Source organism: Aythya ferina (genome assembly GCF_964211825.1).
Source record: "Aythya ferina genome assembly, chromosome: 3".
NCBI lineage: Eukaryota > Metazoa > Chordata > Aves > Anseriformes > Anatidae > Aythya > Aythya ferina.
This window is the reverse complement of record NC_140298.1, coordinates 71,811,149-71,839,039: the sequence shown is the minus strand read 5'-3', so window position 1 is coordinate 71,839,039 and position 27,891 is coordinate 71,811,149. Positions and strand designations below refer to the sequence as shown.

The following is a 27,891-nucleotide window of genomic DNA, read 5'->3' as shown; positions in this document are numbered from 1 at the left end:
TCATGGTCTGCCTGTGGTGGAGAAAGAAAGAAAGAAAGGTACCTCAAGTTGCTCCTTTCCTGAAGGACAGTGATGTGCCTCCCTTAGAGGATGCACCTTTCTGCTTTCTGCCTTCTGCCTTTCTGCTTCTCACTTCAGAGCTTTGCCATCCATCATCAGCCATGCCAGCCAAGGGTGCCCCAGATAGTCAAGAGCCTGCAATGAACAGAGTCTTAAATCTGCAAGGAGTCACCCTGATGGTATGCTTCTGTCCAACGTAAAAGCCCCTCACATTGACAGTTGCCCAGAGGAGCTGTGGGTGCCCCATCCCTGGAGGTGCTCAAGGCCAGGCTGGATGGGGCTCTGGGCAGCCTGGTCTGGTGGGAGGTGTCCCTGCCATGGCAGGGGGTTAGAGCGGGATGGGCTTTAAGGTCCCTTCCTGCAGTCACTTTAACCTCCTGCTGTGACACCTTTTTAATGGATATTCTGTAAAATTCATAAGTCACTCTGTGTCAGAACATTTTGAGCTTCAGGTATTACAAACTAACTGAAGCCAGCATCTCTGTACAGCTCTGCAATACATATCACTTCTCGGGATAGTAGTTGCATTCATTTGCTCTTTAAACAAGTTCTAAAGCTCCGCTCTGATCTCAAGAGTGCAGTTTTCTTAATGGGATTTTTAGAAGGTGGCTATAAAAGAAAGACAATAGCTACTGTCAGAAGTATTAAGAAGTAGTGTGCAATGTGAACAGGCTACTTTAACTTGCTCCTGAATATAACTCTTCTAGATTCCTCCCAAAATAACTCCCCTCCAAACAGTAAAAATTGATTTAAGTTGACAGCATGTTTTAGCAGACGCTGATGAAGTGTTGATTTCTGCTTTTAGAGGAAAAAAATAAGCAACGCAATAACGTAAACTCTTCTTAGTGTAAGATGGTAGCAACAACTACTGTCCTTATTTCATTTGTCTTCTGATTTTTCTTCCTTTCACCGTTCTCCTCTCCTCATCACTTTTCCACCAAATTGCTGTATTTTACTTGCTGGGAAAGTACCCGGTCTGAGCAGCAGACAATAGCCGAAGTTGCGGAGTAAATCGCTGTTGACAGTTCTTGCCTTTTCACTGCTCGGTAAGTGAACTTGGAAGGAAAATGCTCTGTTCTCTTCTGGTGGTGGAGGCAAGTCCTCCGTGCGTGGTGAAGCAGAATGCCAGGCTCGTTTCAATGTGCAGATCTCGTGCACGTGGCCAGGCAGGTCGGCGTATTGCAATTACGAACTTGCCGCAGGTGTCAAGCTCTGCTTATTTACATTGGCAGGTCACTTGGACGTGAGCGCGTGGAAGAAGGCTTAATCATTTTAACAGACTATATAACAAGTCGTGTAGTTTCCAGAGGGACCTGGACAGGCTAGTAATTTGCAGCAAGATCAAGAGGATAGCAAAGGAATCATGTTTTGTCCAGTAAATTCTTGAATGCAGAGATAATAAACAGGTAATTTTATTTGAAATAGGTAGTATAACTTAAATATATAGAGATACGAAGAGAGTAAATTTTACTGAAGGAATTTTGAATTCCTTATGCTATTTTTTATTTTATTTATTTATTTTTTTAATTATGCTTACACTTTTTATATTATGCTATCTAAAGCTTGCTCAGGAGAGAAATTAACTAAGAGCATTTGTGTATACCTAGGGCTTGAGGAAATACCTTTCTAAACAAAATGACAGTAACTTTTAAACTTTGCTTGTGTTTTCATTATAATTCTGTGCAGAATTACAGCTGCATGTAATTAGAACATAATAAAGCTATAATCCAGGATAGGGAGTGGATTTTTTATTGTATTTTATTTTTGCATTGTATTAAAGAAATAAGCAAAAATTTAGAGAAACTTGTTATTTTACAAAGGAATGGATTTTATGAGTATGTACCTGCTCATACCTTCTGCCAATATATTGCAAGCAAAACAGGATTTTTAGAGCTTTTTTTTTTTTCTGTTCCATGCCTGAGCAGTAGTGCTGCTGTAGGAATCTAATTGGGTTTCATCCTAGTACCATCTCAGAAGTAGAAGAAACAGATAAGTAGGACTGATGTTTAACAGGTGAAAAAGAGGATGTGGAAAAGTAGAGGAAATTACTAGCATGAACAGAGAAGAGTCGGAGTCATATGAGGCAGTTATGGTCTGGAAGAAGTTTTCAGGCTCCCAGGTGAGTCTTAAAATTCTGTCATCAGAGTAGAGGAAACTTTGAATATTGTTGTTGCAATAATATTATTTCTGGGCATTGCTAAATCACCACTGTATAACATATAATTTATGTGGGTATCACAGGAAACACATTTTCAAGTATTACAGCTTTTTGGAAGGAACTAGATTTGGCAAAGTAAAATATGCTCTTGAAAATCTGCTAAGATGGTGTACAAAATAAGCTCTTTACTCACATCTTTTACCGTTACGTGTCGGCTGACATGTTCAGAGTAAAATGTTGTCTGTTGCTCAAAGTATTTGTGCGCTTTACAAAGAATACATAATTCTTCCAGTCAATTGCAGCTTAATAGGTGCTTGCCAGTGTTGTTGTTTTTCTTTTCCCTTATTAGAAAATTTCAGAGTGGAAAATTAAACTCCAAACCTTCTTATTTTCCTTTTCTTTCCAGTTGCGGACTACAGCTCCAGCAGTTTTGACACGGGATGAAACACGTGGATTTCAGGGCCTCCTCGTGCTACCACAACCACTTAGCTTGCTAGCGTAGGTGGGCTGTGGGTGGGGGTGGAAAATGGGGATTTCAGAGTTCTTTTCCTGAGCCTGGCTGTGACAGGTCTTTGGGAAGAAAGCAGATTACTGACTGCTAAAAATGGAGGAAAAAAAATAGAGGCAGATGAAAACTTGTAGATTTAAAAAGCAAAACAAACCCCACCATTTTCTCTTAACTTATCTATTTAAGTCTGTAATCCCCTTGATGTTGGTAGTAGCGTTCTCAAGGTGTTCTGCAATGATGTGTGGAATATTCATAGAGTGCTTTTATTACATAGATTGCTGTGCATTGGGAAGAGACAAAGTGAATAGGACAGTGGAGAGGGACTAAAGGCTAGATGGTGTACTAGGAGGAGGCAGTGAATGTGGGAGCTGAAGGAGAGAAAAGAAAGATAAGTCTGGTGTATAGGAAAAGAGTTTTAAAAAAAGGAAAAGGTGAGGGAGTTCTGGAAGAAAGCTTCAATGTGCTGATATGTACAATTGAGAAGAAATAGAGGAAAGCAGTAAGGGAAAGGAAAATATAGTAAAAGTCCCATATACAAACATAATTGGGAGAAACTGTGATTGAAAATGAAAATGGAAGGAAGAAGTAAGCAGAGAAAGATAAGAAAAATATGCATGCAGAGGGTCAGAGTGCATATCCATCCTAAACTAGGGTGGTCATTTAAGAAAAGAAAAAACAGCTTAATTTAAACGATCTTATAAAAATATGAGGGGGGAAAAGAGGGATATGGAATACAAAACTAGGTTAAACTACAACTCAAGTTTAAAAATCCTCTGCAGATCTGAAAGGTGTGTAGGCATTACTTCGAGCATCTTGATGTGCCATAATCATTTTGTTCACAGGAACACCTAGACAGACAGACCAATATCTTGTTAGCTATTGTCATTCATCCTATAGTCTTTGCAAATCAGTCAGGCTTTCATTTTGCCTTCTGGGAGATGCTCTTTTCCTTAAAGATAGCAACACGAGATTCCGCAGAGCCAGTTATTTAAGTGTGGGCATGAAGCTCCAGTGCCTTATGTTATGCTTGGCTGAAGAAGCTAACAATCTGCACAAGGCTTCAGCACTGTTTGGTTTTGAGAACATAAACTCTGAAGCTTCATGACTGGCTTAGGCTAATATGTTGCATACAGTTCACGCCTTGTTGATACTCTGAACTTGAGGCAGGAGCCTTGTATCTCTTCTACGTCTATATTCTAAAAGGAATAGATCTTATATGGATGAAATGTATACATTTTTGAGTAAGTGAGTTTCAGAAATATGCTTGGAAGAACATAGGTTGTCAAGAAACTCTTGTGGTACCAATTTCATTAGGCAGCACCTGCTGATGGTTCTTGCATTCGCATCACCCTGCAGTTGTATGGTCATGGGATAGACTGGATTGGGCACTCGTTCAAGGTCTTTGTATTTGCTGGATTACTTTTAATCGGGAGTGATTTTCTGCTCTTCTTGTTTGTCACTTCTACCTTTATGGCAGGTGTAACAAGATGGAGGAAGAAACTGCAGGATATCTGTCTGTGCTGCTGAAAATTGGTTACCAAATTGTAGCCTAAATACTTGTTCTTGATCTATACAAAACTTTGCAAAGAATTATCTTCAAATGTATTTCTGCACTTCTGAAATCATGGGAGCATTGCAACTGATTTCAATAAAATTAGGCTTCTTATGAAAACAAATGGACCGGGGTTGTTAAAGGGCATTCCAGAGGCTTCTCTTTCAAGACACGGCTTTTTTTTCCTGTTCATTTTTTCATCACAGCTTGCTAAGTATTAAACGAGCAGAGTAGGAAAATCAGGCATCCGTGTAGGTTTGGAATTGGATGACTTTGCATATCGCTTGGACTTTTGTTAGAAATAATTAGCGTGAGTACTCCATGCAGTTGTAACATTCTCCCTAGAGTCAGACTATCTTATTCTTAAACTCAGATTTTTTATTCGGAAGAAAATAATTCTGGCAAATATGTTTTTCCAAGCTAGAGAGAGCCTATTCTGGGAATCCCTTAAATTAACTTCTTAATTGTAAGTGCAGCTTTATGGATGAGGAAGTTTTATTAATGGATATGAGGGAGTTTGGAATAAAACAGGCAGTAAGGGTGGCAGTTAAAATGAAATGAGACTTTATGCTGTCAGCTCCGTAAGGCAGTAGGAGGAGGTGGTTCTAAAACCAAACAAGCAGTTTGCATGCATAAGTTAGTTATTATCAGTAATCTGATGCAATGTCAGACAGACTGATTTAGTTGTTTATTTTTCCAGAAGAACAAAATACAAAGTTTATATTAAAAAGTTGAAGTGGGCAGGGGAGGTTTTTTTACATGACGTTCTTCTCACAAAGCAATCCTTTAATACAGCATCAGGACTGGTTTAGTCATATGCTTCAGGTGAAAGGATGCGTTTTGTTTTAGTGGTCATTCCAAGCTTCCTTCCCATTTCATTGTGTATTGAATACCGCTGTTTAAGGGGAGCTAGCCCTACAATTCCAAGATAATTATCATAGCAGCAGGAAAATTAGGCTCACTTTTCTTTATCTGCCTCCATCTGTGACCTGTTCCAGCCTTGCACCTTTTGAAGCTTCATCAGCCGTGCTGATGTGCGGGGCTAGTCTACCTCCATGGGCTTCTTACTGAGCCTCACTGGTTCAGATGACTCGTTCGTCAAGGTACTCAATGTCCTTTTTTTTTTACTGTTACTAAGTGAGCTTAGTTGTGTGATTGGATTTTGTTCATTTGTTTTACCATATCAAAACAACAGATCAGAGCTAGAGCCAACCACACCTACAATCTGGGTTACCCCAGTCTCTAAAGAAGACTTGGGAATCAAGGATTCATTCAGCAAAGTGAAATACGGCCCTGAACCTCTCAAAGGCCACACACCCCTGCCTCAGTCCTCAGAGAAAGGCTTTTTAATTTTGTCTTTGACTTAGAAATTTGGCCTGTTATTCTAAGAGAAGAGGAGAATTTCTACTTTTTAATTTTTATCTTTATAACAATGAGAAGCTATTGCTACTGAACAGTTGTATGGCAGTGTGCCTGAAATTTTTTAGTAGCACTAGCAGCAGTCAGTTACTTGCACGGTATCAGCTTGTGCTGATGTTCAAGGTTGCCATCCCAGTAGATTGTCAATCTGTACTACGTGTGCTGAATCTGGTTTGTAGATGAATTAATACATCTGTTTTAGGGATGCAAATTCCAGCAGCTTTCACAGGGGCTGCTTGTACTCAAAGGACGAGAAGAAGGACAAATACTTAAAAAACAAGAGTACGGTCAGAATGTGAGTATCTGCAGTGAAACCTGCTGCACATCTATGTATTTCAAATACAATTATTGACATATTTTAATCAATACAGTTAATACTGGAGTTTTTTTAGCATAAAGAAGTGAAATTAAGCCTCTTTCCTACCACTATTATATTTAAGTCTTTTCTTTTGAAGATATAATTAGAATAGGAATAAGGTCTGATATATTTGTGTGAAGGAATTCATTTTTGTTAATTTTTTGTTTGTTAAAAATGTAAAGGGGGAAAAAAAACGTTTGTCTGGCAGCCTAATCTAGTAGGTTGTTTTCATACTGCGCTGAAATTAAAAGTATCCATCATAGTGATGTGAACAAATCAAGAAAATATTCCTCACAGAGCTGTCCTTACAGGCAAATGTTCATCTATCAATAACAGAGTGAATAGCTAATAATTTGAGTTGTGAGTTCACAGAAAGTTGGTATTAATGAGGCTGAGATGAAGAACACAACTATTCCTATGTGGAAAATAGATATTAAGGTGTACACAAATATAACTTTGCTGTGTTATTTAATTCTGATGGTTTTGTTACTGGTTTACCAATTAAGACTGCGGGATTAAGTCCTAAAATGCTTATATTCAGTAGGTAGGTGACAAACACTGGTAGTAGCAATGCAAGCCTCCTGCCCACACACCAGATGCTATTTCTTTCTTTAAATTCATGCCTAGCATAGTTGCTTTAAGGATGTGAAGGAAGCTGGGTGTTCCTTCTCTAAACTCAAGGGCTATTTCACACCTTTGGCAGCACTTTATTTTGTGTTTTAAATTGAAGGTGAATGAATAAACATGATCTCTTTTTGCATTCTGAAAAACTGTATTTCTGAGCCTGTAGCACATACAAATTGGAAGACAGAGCCCTATTGTGATTTTTCTGCACTTCTACTTGAAATCTGCATTAAAATGTAGGTTTCAATTTGCTTTGGTACGATGGTATTATATTGAAGCTGAAGGGCTAGGAAGGGTGATGCTCCTGATTTCTGGGCAAGCAGTGTTCTTGATCGATACCGAAGGTTCTTTTTTTCTCAGCTGGAAATGTAGTGTCCGCTTGTCTGAAGTCCTGGAACAGAGCAATGAGTTCCCAGTATGCTGCTAGATTTCAAACAGAGAACCTCAGGTGGAGTTACTTACCCATCCTGTATTTGTCTTGCCTATTATTTTGCCACAAGCTGCCCAGTTTAGACAAAACCGTAATCCTTGTAGTTATCATGACAACCCAAACAATATTGACCATGGGAATAGACTGTAGGACACTGGGATGTCTGTACCTCCCCATTTCTACTGCAGGGCAAACAAATGTGTTTTTTGTTGTTGTTGTTGTTGTTTTTTTCCTTTTTTTTTTTTTTGCTAACAAGTAGTATATCTGCTGAAGTGCAGGACTTTTCCTCAACACAATTGCTCAGTGACAAGAGCATTTTTATAACTGCATTTTCTCAGTCAGAAGAGCATTAGGAAGAATAATTCATTTAGATATACCAAATCATATTTAATTTGTTGCTTAGCAGCCAAAGCAAATTATGGAAATCTCAGAGACAGATCAAATACTGCTTTAGTAAAGGGATTTTTGATCAGTTAGTACACTGATGTTGTTTAATGTTCCACCGAAGTTCAGATTTGGGGGGTTGTCTTCTCCCAGTGACTCCATGTTCTCATTAGCCAAAATCATTTTGAGGAAACCTGAAATGGCATCAAGAGAAAAACGAAAGTGAGTATTAAAAGGGGTGGGGGAAAGAAAAGAGGGGAAAAAAAGAAACAACTCTATGTTTTGAAATCTCATCAGATGAGCGCTTTAATTAGGTACACTGATGAGAAAATGTAACATATCCCTAGTCTGGATGTTTAGGGAATTCCCGTGATGCCAATTTAATTTGCAAGTTATTTCGCCATGGAAGTTCAAGTAGATGGAAAACACGCTTAACCAATCTTTGTTATTTTGAAGGTACAGGTGATTCAGTTTCACACTGTGCATATTGAAAGTTTCGTCATTTGGTCTTAATTAATTTTACCGTGTATAGTTGGATACAAAGGGTAGTAATTACCATAGCAAAACCAAAGAAAAGCTCAGAGCACACACAATTCTTTCAATGATTTTCTGTCTCCAGCATTTTGTGCCTGAAGGAGTTACGAAGAAGCGGTGTTCAGGGGTTGGGGAAGTGGAACATAAAGTCTATTCAAAGATAGAAGTGCCTCCAGATTGATTCAGCAGTAAGATATGCACATAAATACACACAGAATAAAACAGAAAATATGCGGATATTTTAGCATACAGGTAAGCATTAGGGTGTATGTGAATACAGCCGAAAGCCTTAGGGTTGACTGAGGAGCGGACTGAAATGAGCAGAGGATTTTTCAGATGTGATTTGAATGCGAGACCATCTGAGGGGCTGGTAATATCTCTAAACAAATTGCAAAGCTCATGCCATGGAGATGCGCATAGGTTGGGATTATTTTTTTCTTTTTAACTCACTGTGAGTGAGTAGAGGGAATTCTGAAGATTAAAGCTTGAAATTGGGCAAGTTTTGAATATATGCTTTGTGGTTGCAAGCCTGTTGCCATCATGAATGATTCTCCATAGAAAATTAGAACCTTTTGGAAAGAAAAATCCTCTTGGTTAAATAGTTGGTGTACAATAACCTTGCTCATCTTGTTGCCCATCAGACAGGCTGCAGTTTTTCTTTGCTTGTTGGTAAGGAGATACCAACCACAGGTGTGATTTTTGACTTTGGTCTCCTCTAATTCCTCGTGCTTTTTTTTTTTTTTTTTTTTTTTTAAATCCTTTTGGTATAAAAATAGTGCTCCCTGCTCTTTTCCATTTCTCTTTCTGGTTTAAATGAATAATCGTTACATGTGGGCAGCATCACTTTGAAGGTGGCTTTTATTGCATAGGTAACCGCTGCAGCGAGATACTGGATATTTATGGAAGATAATTTAAACTGAGCAGAACATTTGTTACCCTAACGTAGAGTAGGAAACGCATCCTTTTTGAAATAGGATATAGAAAACGTTAACAATTTTTATCGCAGATACTAATTTTATGAAGGAAAAAAACAACACAGTACAACAAGAAAGTTTAGTTTCTTCTTTATTATAAAATATTTCTGCTGTTCTTATGGTCTTCCACGAATTCCCTGTCTACGCAGCATCTTTTGTTTAAAGGCATTTATGTATGTCAAGTCATAATTAGATTTAGTTCCCATGCTTCTCACATGTTCTACTATCTGTTTTCTTTCATATTAGAAAGCTAAAAGCGTAAAGGATCTTTGTGGACTGCTTAAAATTTAACGCAGCGTGAGAAGCTTGGCAGAAGAGGCAAGTCCCCAGACTCCTTTTTACTCCAACCTCAAAACCATTTTTTCTCATATTTTTGGCAGCCTGCATTTGTTTTCAAAACTTAATTTTAGACCGTTGCAAACTTGTAGGTTATAGAACAATGCTGACTTAAACATCGTGTTTCTCAGAAGATACTTGGGGGCTAACATTGGAAATTGCCAACCCAGTTTAGTTGTAGTTGAGGCAAGGGGCTCCTACTGTGTGTTTTTTTTTGTTTGTTTTGACAGAACTAGGTTCTGTTGTTACAGTCTACATTTTCTATGCCAAAAAAAAAAAAAAAAGGCTGAAAAGGATTCAGGGAGCATCACTTTGTGTCACTGATGAAATTCAAAGATAGTGTTACAGGTCAACAGTGGGCACCTCACGGACCGTGTGTTTACCGTGAGAGGCCTTGAGGGAGGCAGCCTCCAAATTAGCAGTGAAATTATCAGGAGTGATGTGCAGAAGCACCAACTTGCTATTCAAGAGTTGAAAATGAGTAGGTGCAGACAATGTTGACTCCTGTTTTCAAGCCTGTGGTCGGGGCAGAGACCTGGGATTTGTGGGTTTATTTCACGCACCCGCTGATTATTTGAAACAAAGCCTTGTGAAGAATTGTTCTATCTTGGTTTACATTGAAATGCCTTTGAAATTGACATTACCTTGCAGGACTGGGCTGTTAATCCAGCAACTCTTACTATCAGCATCTCTTTCATCACACTCTCATTTTATTTCTTTATTTTTGAGATAGCAATATTCTCTCTAATTTCCAGAGGTGACTTCTACAAACATGTCCATATGGAAGTATCACCTCTGTGAAACTATCTATAGCTGAATAAATTGATGAGGTGTTGTACTGTTTTATTTTGTTCATTTTCTGACCCATTTGAAGCTTTTTGGAACAGGAACCAGGCTACCTGTAAGTGCCAGATGAAAATTAGAGGATATGTACATTCTAAGAACAAGAGAGCTTTATGGTAGGTGTATGCAACAGAAAACAGAATCACAGAAAGTTAAATCTGTTGACTCGATCTTATTTTAATCTTACTTTAGAAAATGCAGATAAAAGGCTTTTAACTGTTCTTGTTAACTACCTAAGCTTTTCCATGCTTCTTGTGAAAACTACTAAAAGCTCTATTATAGTGTTTCAAGGTTTTGTAATGACTAAAAATGCTGTAGTACAATTACGGGAAAAAAAGCACTTATTGTACTCATACTGCCTAATTTTCATAAATTAAAAAGATGAAAATTTCCAAAAACAATCTTTAGTAGCATTTGATCAGTTGTTGTGTTACTGTTGGGCATAAACATTACTATAGGCGTAGTGAGCTTTGTGAAGATGAGTATAAGAATCAAGTATATTTTAGTTTAACAAAGCACTTGGTGCTTGAACGTTGTATGCTCAGAAAGAAAATGGCTCCCAAATAACTTTAAAATCTTTTTTTTTTTTTTTTTTTTTTTTAAAGTGTATGTGTTTCTGCTATCTGTATTGTGGTTTTTTATTTTTTATTTTTTTTTCCATTTCTTCTTGGGCAGTGAGGAGAATAGGGAGAGACATTGAGCACCTGCAGAGAAATGAACCGTACTCCTCAAACAAGAAGCTTTCTAGAAGCCTCCCTGCTTTTTCAACTCCCTTCAACTGAGCAAATGTTAATTTAAGAGCCTTATCTTTTCATCCATAACAAGGCCACTGAGGTATTCGGAGTCCACAGTGCTAGAGATTTTCAAGATTAAAGTCAGCATCTTTAACTGGGTCTGGGGAACACCTGATGGATTTTTAGGGAGCACAAAAGCCATTTTATGATAGTGTCTTAATAAAATTTAGGTAGAAACGTACACAGCTTTATTAGTTGCTGTCTTGTGGCCTAGTGCTGACTACGTGTAAACAGAGGAAATGCCAGAGATTAACACATCTGTCCAGCAGTTTGGAGCAATTTATTGAAGGATAAATAATAGGGGATTAAGAAAAAAAAGAGATCATGTGATTCATTGATACATGTACAACTATTCCTAATCTGTTTTCAAACATATGGTATAAAGTAAATGGGTTATTTAATGTTGGTTATCATTTTCCTTTTATTAATCATTTGCATCGTTATTTAATGGATGGAAAGAAGTCATAATCAGACAGCTTAGCCAAATGCTGATATAAATGGCACAGTGTAAGTTCTTAATATTTTATTTTTGTGTTTGCTGTGATTCATACAGAGTTGCATGTGTATGCTCCAGAAGTTCATGACAAAATGTTTCATGATATTAACAAAATTTACAAAACTAGAGGGTGGCTGGTAGATTGGGAAGTAGTGCTGCTGTTCAGAGGAACTTGGACAGTCTGAACAAAGAGGCTGATGGAAACATCATAAACTTCCACAATGGGACATGCAAAATCCTACAGGTCGTGGGGATTAAGCCATGGGCACCGGTGTGTGCAGGTCCAGTGAGTCAAGGGAGGTGAGTATCTCCACCTTAAGAGATACTCACAGCATGCTTGGACAAAGGCCCTGAGGAACCTGTTGTAGGTGACCCTGCTTGGAGCAGAGGACTGGTCTAGATGATCTCTAGAGGTTCTTTCTAGCTGCATAGACCCTGTGATTTATTGACTAAAGTTCTTCTGACTTGATTTTCTACTGAACTGAGCTTTTACAACTTCATACGTGCTGACCTGTTTAAATCTCCTGGAATTGTTCTAGGAGGACAGTGTAGCACTGAAATGGGTTGCTGAGCAAGACTGCAGTCTGTGTCCTTGCAGGCCTCTAGGCATTGATAAATTAAAGCCAAGGCTGCCCTGATTTAGTGCTGGCAATAATCCTCATTAGCGCAGGAGGTTGGTCTAGATGACCTCTAGATGTTCCTCTGACCAAACATCTCTGATTCTGTGTGAAGTTTAGAGCCATATGTAGATCAGGCTTGATTTTAGAAAGTGAGTGAGAATTCTTGCTAATCACTGTTAATAGGGTCAGTGTGATAATTCAATGCAAGCAATTTAACCTGCTGTATCTGTAGTTCTTTGAGAGCCTATCTTCACACATGCAGTGTCATTGCCTTCTGTCCCTTGTATTTGGAATGGCTACAGCTGAGGGTTCCTGTCACCATCATCTGTTGGACCTACAGGGATCGTAACACAGCCACAGTGCAGCAAAAGACATGCTTCTGACTAAAAAGAATCCCAGCTCTACCTGTGTGTGGTGCTTGCAAATGAGCAATAAAAGGTCTGTGGTCAACACATACGAATAACTGTGCTTGTTTCTATATACACAACTGTTTCCTGTTCATAAAGTAGGTGGGAGTTTGTGCAGCAAAAGTAGGTAACTTCTAATGTTCTTCTTCCTCCCCTCCCCAGAAATCACACGGAGAGATAAGGATAGTTTGCCTCTCTTTTCGATCCATTTTGATGACTCTGCAATAAATTAATCATACTGAATAAACAAATCCTTTCATGCTAGCAGCTAACTAGCTTCTGTTTTAGCTATTGTCACATCAGCTATTAGATTATGATAAATCATCATGCCTTTTCATACTTACGCTAGTTACAGGGCTTTGTACACTTGTTTTTAATGCTGATTATCAGCTAGAAGACTGCTGTCACTCTTCCCTGTATTTTCTCCTTGTACTTCTCTTTTAAGAAATGGGTGGGAGGTGGGGGAAGGAGGGAGGAATGAGGTATCACTGTAAACCATGTTGTAGCATGTCATCTTCTGGAATGGCAGGCTCTTTGAGGCTGTGTGCATGAGAGATGTTTTTGAAATTGACCTAAAACCATGCAGCCAATGAAGTTACGATTACTTCATTGAAAGATCTAGTTGTGCACGTACTGGCATGTAAGAAGAACCTTTACCTGTTCTTCTGTAATAAGCGTATCTCATGAGGATACATAGTTTTAAGGCAAAAGACTTAAAACACGTTTTTCATGTTTTACAGCTAATTATAGCTAACTGCCTAGTTTCAGACAAGGACTGGTTCTTAGTGGCTTGTTTGGAAACTTGAAAAGCAGTGTTTGTATGTGTTAGCAAGCGTTCCCCTGAAAATAGTAAATAGCTCTATCTGCCCATTTTATGCACTGGCAGTAGCTGTTAAAATATATGTGAAATATCAGAAGTTTTCTATAATTTGTCAGGTTATATAAGTTGCTTTTTTTAAACTTATTTGGAAAGACTTTAGTAGTCATCCATCTTTTCCTTTATTTCCACAAACAAAAAGGTTAACATAATGTATGTTTGAAGTACTTTCAGTAAATGGAACTTTAGGCAACTTATGTTGTGCACAAAGTTTCTTAAAGTTGTCAGATTAGTTTAAACAGATGCAGGAAAAAAAAGTAAATATGAGTAGTTTAGAAAGTTGAGATGTGTGTGTGCATATATAAAGTGTCACCAGTAAGAAAGCAACAGGTGTCTTAATAAATAAAAAATCCCCCTTTCTTTTCCACTTTTTTTTTATTAGTTCTAATGTTGGCTGCCGAAGCTCAAAGAAGAGGTCACAGACCTAAGCCTCCTTTCTGTTCGTCTGGCTGAGTGAGGTAATGCATTCTCTTCACCCAGCAACGTGTAGCTTTGTGGTGGCTGGAAGAAGGAACAGTCAGAGGTCTAAGCTGCCAAAACAGAATTGAAATGCAGAGGAGACACAATTATTCAGCTAAATAAAAGTGAAGGAAATGAGATGACAGAAATAAAGATAAGGACAAAGGAAAACAAGACAATGTGATCTCAAGCAGATTTGTCATTTTCAGTTGTTGGATATAAATAAAATAAAATCCTCTTCCCTCCTTTTGTATTCTGTTGTTACAAAAATTCACCGATACATCTCATTTACCCACAGGTTATATAACTCCTTAAAAATGAAAAAAAATCCCCCAAACTGTTGGTAAAAACAATTGCAAATACACTCTCTCCTTTTTATTTCCTTTTGATAATGTCAAATAAAATACTTAGTTACTGGTTTGATGTCTTCTAGGGCTATAAAGTGAGGAAAGCTTTTTAAGTGTGCTTTAAAGCATAGTTTATGCTCTAGTAAAAAATGTTTCACTTTCATCTTCATAAATTATAGTATCTGAAGAGTCAGGAAATTGAATTAACTTTTAAGTCAATGTTTCTTGAGTTATTTTGAAAATCAGCAAATTAGTTGCATAATTGAAGACCCGAAGTGGGCAAAATTGCACTCACAAGGAAACTATTGTTCGGGTTGCACAAAGCTCTTCAGTTGAATTTACATGCAGTAGTAGAACTGGAAGGTAGAGAAGAGTATGACTTACATTTTGGAGCACAACAAAACATGAATAGTTGTTTGTAACTACTGCAGGTATGTATGTAATATGCAGGTACATTTTTGATCTTTTTTTTAAAAGAGGCACTAATATGGAAACTAAAAATTTTTATTATGCCTCTAGACTTGTATGGCTTAAGATTTTTAAGAGCTAATAACTTGATATGAAAGAACTGAAGTCCTGCATAGACCCGAAGGCGAATGTTCTGATTCTGATTTATTTATTTATTTATTTTACTCAAAAAGCAGTAAAAACTTGTAGACTACCATGATGTTCAGCTTGAGTTATTTAATTCTAGTTGAATAGCTGGATTCTTAGTCGACTGAAAATCTTTAGGGAGGCATAATGAACATGCACTTTGTCTTTATATTCAGAGGGTTGGGTTTAGTATTGTTATTTTTTTTCATTGATTTTCAAAGTACTGTTCTTGAAGACTGCTAGAATAAAGTTTTAAGGGAGAGATGAGCAGGTAGGAGCTACATGTAGGAGGAATAGCAGTGTTTCAGTTTTGACCACTTGTGGAAAGCATGGCATGCTTCCACTTGATCTTGCTTCTGGTACTTTAATAAACTTAGACAAAGGAGTGTTCAGACTTACTAAGCAGCAATGGAGTAAAGAAGTGAGTGAGGATAGTCCATTAAGCAAAAAATAAAAGTCCACCTCCCCAAGTGTACAGTATTTTAGTGAAAACAACAGATTTCCGACTAAGCATGTGATGTAGTTATATATTCTGTCTAGTCTGAGATTTTGAGTAGGTTATAGTGTTGTGCATAGAAGTGAGTAGTTGAAGAGATTACAATATTGATAGACTTCACAATTACGGGATTGTATCTCTGACTTTTATTTTTGTGAGGTAATTCTGTTAGATCTGAACAGCTTTTGCCTTAGTTTCAACAGAAAAGACTGGGATTTTTCATTTTGGAAAGAAGACATTTGAAAGATGAAGAAGGATAATGACAAGTTGTTTTTGGAGTAGGTTAGCATACAGTGTAATGAAACTATGACGCATAAGTTTTAAAACAAGAGTAGGTTTTCATGTAACTTAAGTTGTGGCATTAGTACTGATGTGTATGCCAACATACGATTTAATTAGGCTAGGAAAATGGCTAGATGGAAAAACGGTTAGGAAACACGAAAGTGGATACAACTAATGATTTAGGGAATACCTAATTTGCAAAATCATGCAAGGAAAATGTGTTATTGCTTTCACTGTTCTCAGAAGTCTTCTTTAGACATCCGTATGTAGCCACTCTCAGAAACACAATCAGTCCTGTGCTGGCTATTTTGAGTTGGTTTGACAGATCTTCTCTAAAACACATTAAAGTAATGGAAAGATAGATCCTGAATGATAGATAACTATCAAGAAAACATGTCTAAGAGGAATGAGATTAGCTTATTGGACTTTTTCTTTTTTTTTTTTTTTTTTTGAAAAATGTCTTGAGGCTTGTCATATTTGTGATAGAACACAGCAAAAATGCAAACTACTTTTCCTGATAATAATAAGTGAAAGATGAAAATAGAACTAGTACTACCTACTTCTGTTGGAGGAACTCTGGGCCCCTAAAAATAATATTACTTCTTTTCCTTTTTGTAACCAAGACAAAGCCTGTTGTTATTAATGTCTAGTATGTACAAAATAAAGGTTCTGTCCATCTTGACCACAATATCAGTTCTTTTAAGATTGTTTCTATCTTTAATATATTTATATCTGTTTCATGTTTGGCCTCATTTTTAGGAATTATTTTGACTGAGTGGAACTACAAAAAGATTCTTTTTAGGTCAGTTTGTAGGATTGGGACTTCCACAGGCTTTTGGGACAGGGACTCTATTCTCTTGTTTCTAAACTAGAGGCTTCCTTTCAGAAATTGTAGTAGAATATGAGGTTTTATTTTTAATACGACAATTGGGATCACATGCACTTCTTTCTTATTAAATAATAACTCAATTAGCTATCCGAAGTCTTCAGCACTACTTTGCTAAGAGGAGAGTAGGAAGAAAGAGGAGACTAGGAAGAAAAAGGTAGGAAATCACCTACTAAGGAAATCACCTACTCATGTACCAACAGCAAAGTTTATCATTTATTTTCTGGAATACATAGGAAAAATATTTCCTATTTTTATGTTACATAATAAATGTACAGTTTTAAAAACTCCACTCGATAAAATAAAAACTTTTTTTTTTTTTTTTTTTTTTTAAATGACGATTTTCATCGTGTTTTTGTCTTAATGGAATTCAGTGGGTAACGTTGTCCTAGACCAGATTTGTCCGTGTTGTAACACTGAATAACTGCTAGGTAGTGATTTCAAAAAGGGTACAGGCAGCCTTCACATCTTTTATTCTTTATATGTTATCTCTAATTTTTCTAACTGAAAACTTTTAAAGGAGTAATTTTAACAGCATTTTTGTCTGCAGTTTAGTTCTGACTTTTTAAATATATATTATAGTTTTCCTTACCTTTTTTAATATTATGAGAAAGACATTTTACATGCTCTTAATCTGGCTGTGTGGCATGGTCACAGTCATATAACACTGAGGACTCTATATACGTATTTATGATAGTTGTGGTGTACATGTCATTTTTCTGGTTTTGGTTAGCAGAATTGACATCCAGGCTATAAAACATTCTGTGAGCCTGCCCTCCAGATTATGCCTGTAAATACTGGCATTCTAGAAAAAAAAATAAAAATCAGTTAAGCACGCACATCAGTGACAAAAGAGAATAATTGGGGTGCCACGTTAATGCTGGTGCCATCTACTTAAGGGAATAATTTTCAAAGGAAAGTAAATGTTGCTTTTCCTAAGCCTTTTCATTTCTGGAAGGCTTAGAAACAGTAGCGTTTCCTTTTCTTCACAAATTCTTATCTTTGCTTTCAAGATTAGGTAAATGCAACTCCGTTCTTTAGGGTTGGTTTGTAATGTTTTTTTATCTTGGTAATATCAGCCAAGGAGAGAAAGAAATGGCTTTTTATAATTAGATATATTACGATCTACATGGAAGAACAATACGGATCCTTTTTTGATAGCTCCATCTGCCTGTAGTAAACTCATTAAGGTAGAGTGGCTGATCTTTCTGTAAGGGTTTTCAGAATCCATTTTAAAGTCCTGGTTTTCAAGCTATTTTGCTGTTGAGTGTATCTTTGTGGGAGTGGAAACTGCAGTCTAAACTACAGCTCTGTGTTGGATTGTATACAGCTCTCAAGGACTGCACACAGCTCTTAAGAGCACATTCATGTACCATTATTTGGGATTCCCATTTCTAGAAGAGACTTCCACTGGAAAGCAGGAGGCAGGTTGAAGAGCACCTAGCAAAACCTACAGTGGTCTGAATAGTTTGTGTTGAAATAACCATTATCATCCCTAGTTCACTAGGTACTTTGCTTTATTTTTGGTTTTCTTTGCTACAGAGGTGTGTGCCATTGTCCAGAATGTTGGTAAAATGCTTTCCAAATCCATACGTTGTCTAGGACTTTTCGTAATGTCTTGGTTAAGGCTTCTGAATTTGTCTGAAGTAAAGATAAATTCACTTTTTGTTCACCATACAGCCATCCTGTATTCTCTGTTGTTTTTTTTTATAGGTCTGACAAAATGCTGCCTTCATAGTCTTACGTGTTTGTGAAAGGAGCAGCACTGCGTCCTATGCTGTTGATTTTATTAGAGGAAACTTCTTATCAGATGCAACTATCTATTCCTGTGTCATTAGTCTAGTAGATACACAATGAATATTTAAGCCAGATTGGTTGAAATGTTTCTTCCATAGTGCTGCTTTCTCCCCTAATGCTGATTAAGGAGAAGATGCATTTTTAAAGTACTTGAAAAGAACTTTCACATTTTTCAGGCAAGAGGATTAAGCCAGATTTATTTTCACAGGGTATGCACTTGCTTCTGCACAAGTCACAAATCAAAACCATTTTAATATTTTCTCTATGCTGTGGTCTGTGTTTTCTTTTTCAAACCCATTACTACCAAGAAATGGTGTTAATAGACTGATAGAAGTGAATGATAGAAGCTATTTTTACTTCCAAACAGTAAATTGATTGCTTTGGCAGTCACCTGTAGGAAACCTCCTAATCACTAACAGAGCAGCACTTCGGGATGTAAAGGGATGAATAATCTGTGGGTTGCTTGCTTTTTTCTTTCTCTTCTTCTTCTCCTCTTCTTCTCCTCTTCTTCTTTTCTTTTTTTTTTTTTTTTTAATAATTCAAATTTAGGAGGCTCTTGCATTTTGAAAAAGTATTTCAGACCAATTTTGTACCTTAAGGGCTTCAATTCACAAGCCCATTACTGTGTTTTGACAGGAAGGCCGTCTTTCATCTGATTTTGCCTATTGGGGTGTGCGTGTACACTTGCATCTCTGTGCTCCTATATATCCTGTGTGGCAGAACTGACGAATGCCCTGTGGTTGTAAAGGAGCAGGTTTTATACAATAACATTATCCTGCAGTAATTTATTTTCCTAAGCCTTAAAAATTCCTTCATGGTGTAAATTTGCCTGTTGATAGTAAGCTCCATGTATTTCTCTCCACACAAAGGAAGAAGAAGGGAAGAAATCTTTTTATATGCAGCTGTACACGCAAATGTACAGCCTTGACTTAAAATAGCAGTAGTCACAGGAGCTGTCGGAAGCCCCGAAAGCATGTGATTTTGTTGAGGTATGCCTTACAGTGGGACAACCCACTATGGCAGGGGAGATTAGAGAATTAAGTATATTCAAAATAAATGGCACTTTCTAAAATTTTAGAGATTCTCTTTGAGCACAGGTGTATAAAAATGTACATGGTCATCATCACGTGCTTAAAAAAGAGTATTCAGGAAAGCTTGGTGCTGAAGAAACACATGTATTGACATTTCTTGTCATCGCTGCATTATATGCATACTTAATTATCCTGGCAAGTGACAGCTGGTTTCTGAGGTCCTAAATAGAGAAGTCTTTTATACTTTAAATGCTTCCTCAACTGGAAAACACCCCTTCTCCAGACAAAACATTAATTTTGAGGTCATTAATGTAGAGTAACAGCCATGTTGGGGAAAAATAACAGTGATCTGGATATCTCACCATCTATTTTTCCTAATGTTAATTAAACTCGCAGAGGTACAGATGGAGTTACCAGAAAGGCAGAGTTGTGTGAAGTGCACGCACTTCTGAGCTGATGTGCAGTGCAAAGCCAAGCGGAGGAAACAAATCTCGTAATCTCATACTCTGCCTATGCACTGGCAAAGAATGGGAACAGGGAAGGCGTGCGTATGGCTCCTGTCCAAAACACCTTCCCATCTCAGTACTGCACGCTTTGCATGGGATTCAGATTTCCAAGGTCAAGGGAGTGATCTGAAAAAAAAAAAAAATCCTACTTAACTGTCACCAGTGTCTAAGGTTTCGAGCAAAAGCTGTCGTAAACTTTCAGATCTGTGCTGAGCCCAAGCCTGAGGGTGCAGGCGTCAGCACGTTGAGGTGTCTGAGTGCCAGCAAAGGCTGCTTGGAAACCACGGGGGGACGGTCTTGCTGCTCTCTCCTTTCAGGGCTGCAAACCAGAAGGGGTAAGCTGCACTTTGGATGCACCTAGACAATTGGGAATTAAGGCCAAACCACTGCTCCTCTTTTCTTTGCCAGTTTTCAGAAAGAGGTGGTGTACCGATGCCCGTATCCCGGTGATTAAGGCATTCTTGAAAGTGAGACGGATGGATCTGAATAGATGGGGAGTTTCTGCTTAGTGAATCAGTGTTTCCCCTTAGTGCCTTAATGCCTGGGCAGCTGTGTGAGAAATGGGAAATAACATCGATTAATCCACTTGTCTGGATCCAGATACTGTGGCGGAAAAAATAAACGTGGGAGTGTTTGAAATGGTCTGAGGTGCTTGCTTCAAGTGTAGCTTAGGTAGATAAATCCATAAAAGAGGCAACGTTTCCGAAATGCTTTCTCTCTTGTCCATTTTCCTTTTGCTTGGTGACGGTATTTCTTGTATTCAGGATACTCAGTGTTGTGAATACTGGTTTTCTATACCTGAGGGTGTGAATTCAGTGTACAGAGAATGAAGGAGCTTAATGGAGCATATGGTTTCCATCCCTAGAGCCAGCCACCCTAATTCTTCTGCTCTGGCCTGGAGTGCTGTGTCTGACTTTGGATCTGACCCTTGTATCCACATCAACAAGAGCAGTTAAAACTGGCAGAGTTAATTCAGTGAGATCGCTTAGGGCACATTTATTGTTTTTTGATGGTTCTGTACATAGAGAATAAAAGATTGCATTTTACACATAATAAAAAATTATAAACATTCCGAAAGCAACCTTATATTTGATTTCTAATGAGTGTATCTAATAGAAAAGAAACACCAGCTATGACAAAAAAATATATTTTTAAAGGGTTTTAAATTACAAAATGGATAGTGGGCATGTGAAGAAGACTTTCCCAGTGCAACTTGCATGCATATTTATAATTAACTGTGCTTCTTATCATGCTTGTGCTAATGGGATTCTCTTTTTAACATCTGTTTTTAAAACAAAACAAAGCCAACAAGAAAAAACTTCATTATAGTCCATTAAAGTCTTCCTTATCATTCTTTCAAATGCCTACATGAACAGGTTTGGGCAATACAAATGCCAACATTTTTCTGTATGTTCCTATCTTTTATATTTTTGTCTCCTGTTTTAGATTTAAATTTCAAGCCTCTTGAAGGAGGAACCCGTCTTATCAGTACGCAGAAAGCAGGAAGATGTTGATAAAGTCTGTAGGTGAGGCAATGGGAAGGCATTGTTAAATAGTGAGAGATCATGATATTATAGCAGAAAAACTGAATAGTTCCAAAGACTCAGTGGATTAGAGTGAAATGTAATAAAGCTGAAAAGTCAAAAAAGAGGTTTTGCATTTGTCAATAGAAGAGTGTATGAGAAAAAATGAGAAGTACTAGCTGACCAGATGATACATTGACAACCAAAAATGAATATAAATTCTGTAAAAGGCATATTTGATATTAGGTTGTATTAAATGAAGCATTTCTGAAATAGCTAGAAATATAATAGTGACATTTTACAAAGCACTGGAAAGATCCAACGTGAGACTTTGTATGCATGAACAATATATTATGATAGTAATAGATGCAGCTAAGGACTAGGAAAGCAATTTATTTGACAACCTAAATTAAAGTTAAAGGAGTTGTGATTTTTTTCCACATTGCCTGTAAGTACATCAAAGAGTAAACACTGAAGAAAGAAATGTTACTTAACATAAACCACAGTGCTGGCAAAAGAACAAATGTCTGTATAGTGGGACATGAATACATTTAGGACGGAAACTGGAAGGAAACCATTTAACCATACGGTGTTGTATGGTTTTCATATAGCTGTAGATATCAAATGGAACTTGGTTAAAGAAAAATTGTATGGTATAACTGGCCACGTTGGACTTCCAGCCGTACATTGCTGTTTGAGCAGTGCAGAAGAGCTGTGGTCTGCAGCTGTGGCTCCTAAGCACCAGTAACAGAAAGAGTGATGAGCATCTTCCTCCTTCTGTAAATTCTTCCACTCGAGAGGTCCGCTCTAAAGTAAGCAGACTCTCTGTGTATAACCTGAAGGAAGTTTGAGCTAAAACGTTCCCTTCTCAGAACGGTATGTCGTTATCTGTTCTCAGCTTGAGGGTTTTGTAAACTCATTAGGACTGCCCTGCAATGGATCCCTCTGAGTGTTTGCCTGGTTTTCCATGACCGAATGGGAGCCTCTTGCATCCAGGGTGTCCCCTGGCACAGATTCTGGGGCACCGCTGCTCAGCATTCAATGTCTGCTGTGAAGCTCCCAAACTCCTTTTCCTTTGCAAACAGCAGAGTGGCAGTCTATTTGAGCATCCCTTGTATGGGAGCAATTTATGCCATAGGTCATTCCCATCCTTGCACAACCTTTTCCACATGTCTGTTTTACGGAGAGGAACAGGCAAAAGCTTCAAGCAATATTTAGAGTATGGAGTAAACACAGATTTATAGAATGATACCGGATGACCTTTTTCTGTTTCACTCTGTTTTCCTTTCCCAGTATTTCCTCATTTTCCTAATGTTTCTAAAGTTACCTAATTTGCTTTTGCAGCACAGCCAAGCACTGCTTTCATGGAATCATCTAGCAAAACGCCACTCTACTGCACCTTGGTGTTACAGGTCCACTCAGGGCCTGTTGTTTTATATATGAAGCTAGGATTGGTTTTCCACACGTGTATCACTTTACGTGTATCTAAATTGAATTTCACTAGCCCTTTTATTACCTGATTACTCAGACTGATAACGTGGTTTTGCTGTTCTTTAAAGCTGCTCATCCCTACTACTTTGAATAAATTTGTACCGTCAGTAGATTTTCTCACCTCACTGATGTCCAGCCAGCCATCTTTTTCCCCTCTCCTTCGCTGTGTTATTTATGTGTATGTTAAACATTTTCAGCTCCAGTGTTTAGGTACCAACGAAGTTGTCCTGCAGCTCCCTCATCGTGTTTCCTCAGAAGCCAGGGGTGAACACCACAGGGCCCAGGCAGTGTGTTACTGTGTGTGTGGTTGTCTCAGAGCCCCTTCTGTAGTTACTTCCATTTTAAAATAGAACCTCTACTTAGTGACTTAATGGCTTAGTTGCATTATTCCCCTTAACTTTGTTGTTTAGTCAGCTCATTTCATTTTATCCTATGCCAGCATTTGCTTTTGTAAGTTGTGTACGTTGACACCATGCTGCTGAAACAGAATCACAGAATCATCTAAGTTGGAAAAGCCTCTCGAGATCATCAAGACCAACCATCAACCTGACATACTGAGTCCTGTCACTAAGCCACATCCCTCACTGTCACATCCACACATCTCTTAAACACCTCGAGGGATCATGGCTACACTGCTTCCCTGCTCAGTCCCTTGCAATGCTTGACCACCTGGTGTCCTTCAGTAGTCTCTGCTGCTGCCTCTAAGGATTTGGTTGTTTTGGGTGCCCCTTTTGGCTTTTTGTAGTCAGCCTCATTTTCACATAGTTCTACCTTCTGAAGCTGTGGTGCTTTTTCTTGGCTTTTGTTGCTCGGGTAGTGCTATTGATGTTAGTCACTGCTTGAGTGGCACTTCCACTGTCAGGCTTTGGACTGGCTCTGGGCATTATTCAGTGCAAGCAAGTCATGGGTTGCATTTCCTGTTATGTGCTTGCTAACCATGAAACAATCACTGATAGGCTCTAAACTTATCGTATTTAGGATGTTTGTTCCATGTACGTGTCTGTTGAAATTGAATGTTCTGCCCTTGCTACATCTCTGCTGTCTGGTAGCAGGTGATGCCTCTGTGGTGACTGGTGTCACCGTCATGCTTGGAAAGGTAACAGCATGCTGTGAGCTTCTTGTTTCTACCTGAAATTTCAGTCATGCAGATTTTCTTCTGAAATGGGTATCTTGTTACTTAGATTTGATTAAAAACTTTAGTTAAGATGCAGCTTTGTTGTGTACCTAGGATGCTTTACTCTGTTAACTACATATTCTGTGTCAAAGTCTTCCTTTCACAAAATTTCCAATATGCCTGGTATATTAAGCTTTTAATTTAGGACAAGAAATTGATCTAAAATGGTCCTTTGAATTTTCAATGCCTGTTCTAATGCTTAAAGTATAAATCATCCATTCTTAATTATTAACACATTCCATAAATATTGAGACATAGGCATATTAATAATTTGGTAAAAATTAAGCATTTTAGACAAGTCTTAAAGTGTAATCGTATATAAAATGAAAGTTAGAAAAGAAAATATGGCACTGAAAAGAACAAAACGAAATGTCTGAAGTTCTGTGTACGAAAAGTGTGAGCTGTATGGAACACGCTGTCAATGTAGGAATGCTGGTAATGTAGAAATATGCAAATGTGTGCTTTTTCCAGCTATTCTGTTGAAAGCACAGAATAATAAAATGGAACAAAATGTTGAACAGATCAGCCAGAACAGTAACATTAGAATTATATACTTTACAGAATGATTTTGTGCTAAATTTATATCCCTCTCATTTCAAGGGAGAAAATTATTTTATTCAAAAAAGGGAAAAGGCATTTTCTCTTAATTAGTGAGGAAAAAAAAAGTCATATAATCAGCATGTCATCCCTTCTGATTTCTAGTATTAGATGGGTCTGGTACCTGTAGGTCAGGATTCCACTGTTATTTGGGATCTGACCTCTAAAACCAAGATAGGTCTTCAGAGCAGTAGCATCTTTATGCAGCATCTAGCACTGGAGTATCAATATGTTACCACTATAAAAATAATACAAAAAAAAGCACCTTTGCAATTTTCCTGATCACTTCTTTGTCCTTTTTTTCATGTGTTCTAGCACAAGAATCCACACAAACTATTTGACCTCTTTTCAGTTTAATTTTATGAAAATTTAACACCCTGAACAATTGTACATTATAAGAACTATACTAGCAGAATTTGTCGTGAGCAGTCTTTGCCAGCAAATAAAGATTTAGTACGCAGTGCTTTGTGGCAGATTCCCCGTGCATGAACCAGAAATGCTAGATGAAACTTCTGTGGTCTGTACCTCAGAATACTTTTCAGTTGATCTGTGGAATTTACTATGAGGAATTTACTCAGAGGGCGGTGAGGCCCTGGCACAGGCTGCACAGAGAAGCTGTGGATGCCCCATCCCTGGAGGTGCTCAAGGCCAGGCTGGATGGGGCTTTGGGCAGCCTGGGCTGGTGAGAGGTGACCCTGCCCATGGCAGGGGGTGGAATTAGGTGGTCTCTAAGGTCCCTTCCAACCCAAACCAATCTGTGATTCTATGCATTTCATGAATACTTAAGAACAACCATCCTCACTTCAATGATCAAGCTCCAGGAAGCTTGCAGCTTGAATAGTGTGGATAACATAGCTGAGAAATGTGTCTCGTTCTGTTCCCCCAAATTTTTTGTTTGAAATTCAGCAACCTTTCAGAGCTGTGCTGTGAAGTCTTTCCATTTTCTTTGTTTCTGTCTTACCAGAATGAATTAAAAATAAAATTGTGAATGTAGCAAATGAATATAAAATAAGACAATTAAGTTTGTTACTATCCGTTTCTGTTCCATTAATGCATGAGGCAGTCTTCTGTAGCACATAGGAGCAAGCGGGTTACTTAATGCTTATTTTATATTGCATATTGAAAGAGTCCATTTTGATACTAAAAAAGCAAAATGCTTCCTTTAATACAGAAATGTGGTAAATGTAGCATGTGCCCAGCTAAAGATGACTATTTAAAATGTATTAAATACTAAATACAGTGTTTACTTCATATAGTTTCTAGTAACAACTTTAGCTTGAATTTCTCAGAACATTTGTACAGCTTTAGCAGTTACTTGCCCATAGTTTTACTGCAAAATTTGATCATTCTTTGCTTTTATCAACAAGGAAATGTTACTGATGAATCCAGTAGCCGTACCAGTTCAAGATAAGGATTACATTTGTGTGAGTGTGCATACAGTATTTATAGTTATTGAAATTTGCCTCCTGGATTTTGTTAATTTTTGAAAGAGTTTAGTAGATGCAAAACTTAAATGTTGTGTTGGTACTGATTTCTTTGCATTGAGATATTTTAATTAATCCCTGGAAGTTCCTTTGAATATTTTTACCATCGCTGCTCATTACTTTGAATTGGCCCCATCGCGCTTGTAAGAACTACCCGGGCTTTCTTTGGAAGAGTTTAGAGGTGGCTTTGCAGTCTCATAAACTTCTGATTGCTCCCTGCCCTCCCCCGTGAGGTTCTTAATTTGGGAATTATTAGGATTTCTTTTTCTCTACATGCATTTCCTAGATGCTGAAGGGTTGCTGTAGCAGACTTGCCCTGACTGTGTAGCTGGAGCTGCTGCTGCAGCAGTAGTCATCAAGGCACCAGTGCCAGGCAGTGTTAGTATGCTCAGCCAGAAGCAAGCCAATTTCAACTTAACAGGGCACTGTGCAGTGCGTATTTACACTTGACAATAGTCTCTTTCTCTCCCCATTTCGGTTTGCAGAGGTGAATAAAATTCATTTTGGTATGGGGCGCGATGACTGCAGGCAGCTCTTCTTAGCTCCATCTTCAAAACATTCACCTTTAACGTGATGAATGAAGGGGCATCAGATCATCCTTTGACACTGGTGTCCGTGGGTAGTGCACAACTGGAAACCTGTGCCAACAGTGGTATCGTGAGTGTAGGAAGCGGTCTCAGAAACGGGGCTCATTTTGTTCAAAGTTCAGAAATCCTGGCCGTGAAAAGACAGCTGGCTTTGTTCATCCGGTTGCCTTTCTTCGCAGGCAGGTTTTGTATTTCAGAGTAAGGCTAGTATTTCCATGTAAGAGGTGGTTAAGAGGCATGGTAGTTGGTGAAGGCAAACATCTTCATAGCTTGTCATCCTCACTGCCCCACGGTTGTTGCACCAGCCCAGAAGAGACTCAGACAAGCTGAGTTTCTGAGCAGTGTCCTCAGCCTGTGGCTAAAAACAATTCTCTTTTCCTAAATGAGCTATTTTTTGCTGTGAGAACTCTCCCCCCTCACACCTTCTTTTCTCCTGGGTTTACCCAGTATTTTTATTTGGGATGAATAAAGATTAATACCCAGCTAAAATGAAGGATACTTGTTCTCAAGTGTGTGGCTGACCTGTGGCTCTATGAAATATTATAACAGCTTTCTTTGGGATTTTGCCAAACTCTCTGAGGCACCATTGAATGTTTTCAAGGGCAGGCTTGACCAACACCGAATACATCAGTCTCATGCAGACTTCTGAAACCTGTGGAAACTTATTGACTGAGCAGAATGTGAAGCTATTGCTGGCTACTAGAAATCACTAGAAAATTACGGTAGTGATTGAAAGCTTGGTAGTAAATGAAACATTTACGGACTCGCCCTTCAAAGCAGAGCAAAGTAGCTTTGTACTTCAAAGCAAAGTACCTTTGAAGTGAAGTTACCTGCTTTGTAGTGACAAAAGCTTGTTCCTAAAGTTTCTTTTGTTTCAGTTTAGTTGGTACTTCTGTTACCTTGACTGGTAACAAAGAACAAAAATCTCCTTATCCTTGTACTTAGTTACATCTTTATAGTAAGTATTCTGTAATCATTTGGTTATTTATCCACCAATATACTCGTATATTTTATCTCATTGTGTGACAAGATGCTTCTCTGTCATCAAAAAGTGATATTTTTGAGTTTCAGCAATAGTAGGGAATAAATGCTTTATAGGGAATAAGTATGGCTCAGGAAACTTACAGCTTTCATTATGAGTAACTGTGTGACTGCAAGTGTTGGACAATCACTTTCATCCTTTTTATTTACAGATAAGGTTCTCTGATTATTTACAAAATAAGGGTTTAATTTTGTTACTTCAAAGTCTTGTATATGGTTGCT

General features: G+C 38.0%; 1 protein-coding gene across 5 annotated transcripts in view; it reads left to right on the top strand.

Moving 5' to 3' along the window:
• The window catches only part of WASF1 (WASP family member 1), an 83,659-nt gene that overhangs the window by 11,669 nt on the left and 44,099 nt on the right, over nucleotides 1-27,891 (top strand). For 2 of the 5 annotated variants that reach the window (XM_084514216.1, XM_084514217.1), the window contains one exon: nucleotides 13,757-13,832. The exons of the other annotated variants lie outside the window; for them this stretch is intronic. The gene's annotated coding sequence lies outside the window, so the exon portion shown is untranslated. The remainder of the gene's footprint in view (nucleotides 1-13,756; nucleotides 13,833-27,891) is intronic. 5 annotated transcript variants of the gene reach the window in all.